The sequence below is a fragment of the Tiliqua scincoides genome, chromosome 2 (assembly GCF_035046505.1).
Source record: "Tiliqua scincoides isolate rTilSci1 chromosome 2, rTilSci1.hap2, whole genome shotgun sequence".
NCBI classification, from domain to species: Eukaryota; Metazoa; Chordata; class Lepidosauria; order Squamata; family Scincidae; genus Tiliqua; species Tiliqua scincoides.
Window position 1 is genome coordinate 249,146,887 of NC_089822.1, and position 4,969 is coordinate 249,151,855.

At 46.3% G+C, this 4,969-nt stretch overlaps 1 pseudogene; it reads right to left on the reverse strand.

Moving 5' to 3' along the window:
• Positions 1 to 203: 203 nt before the first annotated feature.
• LOC136638991 (protein CLN8-like) lies at positions 204 to 4,309 on the reverse strand (annotated as a pseudogene).
• Between the last annotated feature and the right edge of the window lie 660 nt (positions 4,310 to 4,969).

Consider the following 4,969-nt stretch of genomic DNA (forward strand, 5'->3'; position numbering starts at 1 on the left):
GATATTTTGTGGTCACCTGAGCTCCTAAATCTCCCACCCTTGGAAATCAAATGGGCCTTATGGTCCAATAAGTGGCTCAAAGTCAGGTTCTTTGCTTCTGACCAGTTGGGGAAGAGGAAGATACTCAGCAAAAGGAGAAGGACTTCTGCATCTAATGACTCAGAAGCCTTTTCTGAACAATCGGAATTTTTTAAACCATAAGTTCAAGTCCCGAACCACAGCCCTTTCTTCCGGACAGTATCTTCATTCCTTTTTTTTGGATGATACATTTTTCATTGCTTTTTTCTCAAAGTACCAGTCAATAGGATAGAAGAGCTGCTGGGTCTTTCTGTATGTCCAGTAGGGGTTAAAGATCACCGTGATAGCACTCAACCCGGTGGATATCACAGCAAAATGTAAGAGTCCCAAATTTTCTAACATCACGTTCCAATTGGAAATCCACACCCACCACATGTGGTAAGTAAGGACCATACGGCAATGGTACGCGTGGACCACCACCCACTGGTTTGCCTTCCAGAATAAGGTGTTAGCCCAGCCAGCCTTGGGAAAAAGGGAAATGAAAAGTTAGACTCCATACTGTAGTGATTTCACAGATTTATAAACAATACATACATATGTATGCATTAAGAACATAAGAACAGCCCCACTGGATCAGGCCATAGGCCCATTCAGTCCAGCTTCCTGTATCTCACAGCGGCCCACCAAATGCCCCAAGGAGCACACCAGATAACAAGAGACCTCATCCTGGTGCCCTCCCTTGCATCTGGCATTCTGACATAGCCCATTTCTAAAATCAGGAGGTTGCACATGCACGTCATGGCTTGTACCCCGTAATGGATTTTTCCTCCAGAAAAATTTCTGGCGTTTCTCATGTGGGTTGATGCAGGGGATAAGGGATAAGATGCAAACGCTCTATAACCTATTCTAGAAGGAGAAAGGTACCACTTGGAAATGCACAGTAGACAAGGTAGCAATGGAGGGAGAGAGATGTGCTTTTCTCTCCTGCTTTTAGGGCGCCCAGACAGAGGCAGCTGATGGGTTGGAGGTAGGGTGCTAGACTGATGGGCCTTTGGTCTGATGCAGCAGGGCTTTTAGCCTTCTTTTGTTCTGGCAGCATAAATCACAATGTGCCCCAATGCCTGGGTGGCAAGTGTCTCAAGGCTACCTAGGCTTCAGAAGATCCAAGCAGAAGGTACGCACCCAACTTGAAAGGGAATAAGCTTGGGCTGTGAGCAGGGACTCAAAAATCAGGGAGGACAAATGTCCGAGGAAAGTATTTTATGGGTGCAATCCTAACCAACTTTCCAGCACTGACATAGCTGTGCCAATGTGGCGTGCACTGCATCCTGCAGTGGGGAGGCAGTCAAGGAGGCCTCCTCAAGGTAAGGGAATGTTTGTTACCTTAGCTTGGGGCTGCATTGCGGCTAGGTCAGTGCTGGAAAGTTGGTTAGGATTGCGCCCTAAATTATGTAGAGACGGGTGTGTGCTCACTTTGGATTAACTGTGAAATTATCTGAGATTTTCTTTAAAAAAAAAAAAAGTTAGATCATTCTTCCCAGACAAACAAAGGCTTGGAAAATACTATCAATTTCTCCCCATTTAATGTAATTGAAATTGCTCTAGTATATTAGTGGCAAATCCAGGCCCTGCAGGAACAAACCACAAGAGGAGGGAAGCCAGCTGCTCTCCCCCCACCCCGCACGCGCTTGGAAAAACCACAGCTTTTACCCTAAGCAAGTAGGGTAATAGGGAACAACTTGTAATGTCGCCAAGTGAAAGGACCACAGAAACAACAGCAAGCACCAGAAGTTTCCTAAGTTGGATATTCTACGTAAAGGCAGCCACCCAACCAGACTAATAATGGGACCTGGACACATTCTTGCCTGAAGAGCATAAGGAATGATGCGCTGGATCAGATCAAGGTATGTTTAGCTGGCTCAATAATAAACACACACAAAAGAGAGTGGAGTCAAACTCTTACTGCTTCCTTCCTTATTACTTTTACTTTTCAGTCTTTGTAAAACCATAAAGAAACCAGTATAGTTTATTGTTTATGTGAGAAAAATTGTATGGTTATATTCTGTGTGTGTGTGTGTGTGTGTGTGTGTGTGTGTGTGAGAGAGAGAGAGAGAGAGAGAGAGAGAGAGAGAGAGAGTGTTTTAATGGGAAATACATCATGGATTTGGGTTGGTATTTTTAACATTTAGTCCACAGTGTATTTTTATTTCATATTTGAAATATAATTGCATAGGTTGCATTTGTAGGATTCAAAGTACAGGTAGGTGCTTTATCTGTTCTGGCTGTATTACAGGATCATTCCAAATACATAGAGCCACTGTTGCTTAAAGGTGCCAATCCAGCTATGGTCTTTGTCAGCTCACCAATCATCACAAGAATCTTTCCTTACAAAGCATTCCTTCGACACCAAGGTTTGACCTCACTGTCCTCCTATGCAGTGATTCTCAACAATTTTCATCTCAAAGCACACTGACAAGGCACTAAAATTGGGGGTGGTGGTGGTAGTGCAGTGTAGGGACTTCTCAGTTGTGGCACCACGCCTCTTGAATCAGCTGCTAGAACACTCCAGGGCTGCTTCTACAATACAGTCGTGCGCCACTTAACAACAGGGATGCGGACCATCATCCCTGTTATCAAGCAGGGTTTGATGTAATGCAAAGCCTCTGGAGGCTTTTCTGAGCCTCCAAGAGGCAGCACACATCCACACACTACCTCTGCGAGGCTCAGAATGCCACAGTCACATGAGAGACATGACTTTTCCGGTTTTCCAGAGGAAACCACAAATTGCACCTCTCATGCGATTGGGGCATTCTGAGCCTCACAGAGGCAGCAGTCGGACACGTGCCGCCTCTAGGAGGTTCAGAAAAGCCTAATCTTTAGAGGCTTCAGGGTTCGACCATGTGACCAGCGGCTGCTGTCGCGTATGTGACCCGGCGCTGGTCAGAAGGTCGTTAAGGGACACACACCTGTTTATGGTTTCCAGCAGGGTTTGAAGATCCACCTGTTTGGCCTGGCCTTTGGGGAGGGAGGCACTTCTTAGGGACCCCTTATACACTTTTATGCTGCTGACATTTTAAACTGCTTTTTATTGCTATCTTTTAAATAGTTTTTATTTTGGCCATTTATTTTCATGTTTTATTTTTACGTGTTTTCTCTGTCGTACAATGCTTTGGGTGTTTAGAAAAGCGGTATATAAATCTAATCTAATAGTAATAAAACTGTCAAGGCACACTATTGGTTTTTTGACAATGCCGGGGGCTCACATTCCTCGCAAATGGCCCTTCCACAAACTTGCGTGGCACACCTGTGGCCCATTCACAGCACTCCAATGTGCTGCTACACACTGGTTGAAAATCGTGGTTCTATGGGCTTACGGTGGCATTCCATGGGCAGCAATGGACGGAAGACGGCCAGAATATCTGGACCTTGATACATGTCTAATTGTTTGATTACTTGCTAAAAACCAATATGTTCCTTCTAGTCTTACTACGATAGACAGAGGGCACTGCCCCAGCACTCCCAGTAAAGCCAGCTACCAGCCCATTCTTTCCAGTTACCATCACGTTGGATTTGTTCTTCCAGGAGTTCTGTATATTACAGTTATGACCAATACAAATCACTGAACAGTTAATTAAACATACCACCTGTCTTATGCGCACCAATCTCTCACCTTTAGAACCATCCAGCCCAGCCAAGTGGGGGGTGCGCTCATATCAAGAAGCATTGCCATCAAGGCCATGTAATGCCCTGATTTGACGTTTGTTACCAGGCCAAAAATGGCAGCCAAGGAAAGGACATGGTGACTGACAAAGAGACAGTCAAATGTCTTGAAAACAAGATTAGATAAATTAAGAGCAATATTATCCAGCATGAAGAAGCCAGCACCGATGAGGCAGTGGAACCAACTCCAATCCTGCTGGGAAAAGACCTTATCAGCGCATAAAACAGGATCCATGAACAAAGCCCAGAAACCGGCGACACAACACTGAAGGCCGAACGAAGCCCGAGCGGGAGCCAGGCTCCAGAAGACTTTCTGCTGTGCTGACAGTGAGCAATAAGTGCTGCTCATACGTTCAGACAGGCAGTGTGAAAGGAGAATTATTCCCAAGTAGAAGAAAAAGCCGGCTGCCACTACTTGGAGTCGAACTTCCCACAAAACGTAATCCCGAGCAAAAATGGAGCTGGATGTTGTCTCGTCATGGTCAAGGCTCATTTCTCCAGTTCCTGTTGCAAAACACCTAGCAGGAGGTCTCTGGGGGAAGTCTCACTTGGGCTTCACGTCTCCCTAAGGGTCTTCCTTGAGCAATGAGAAGATACACATTGCCGCCTGCAGAGGAAGGCAAGAAAAGAAATACAGGAGTTTGGGTGTGTGTACGTTTTCCCACTCACTGCCCAATCCTATGCGTGGCTACTCAGAAGTTACATTATACTCAATGAGGCTTACTCTCAGGTAAGTGTGGGTAGGAGTGCAGCCTCACTTCGGGCGCAATCCTAACCAACTTTCCAGCACTGACCGAGCCGTATTGCAGCCCCAAGGTAAGGGAATAAACATGCCCTTAACTTGAGAAGGCCCCCTTGACTGCCTCCCCACTGCAGGATGTTGTGCACACCACAGTAGCACAGCTATGTTGGTGCTGGAAAGTTGGTTGGGATTGTGCCCTTGGTTGCCCTAAGAACTGACTCACAGAATTCATTAACATGTTACATGCAGAGGTGTTTGAAAATGCCTTACAGCAGTTGTAAATATCACTCTGGCTGGAAGGCCGGAACCTTCCATGTGCACCAGGGGATCCTCCTGGACCCGTGAGGTAGGTAAGAGCAGAATGGGGAGGCAACGAGGCAGAGGATGGACAGATCAGTCTGGGAAGGGAGCGAGTTCAGTAGTGGCTGCTGCATCCGGGTTCCCTTCCAGGACCTGATGCGATCTCATGGCGCAGATCCACGTGGACCT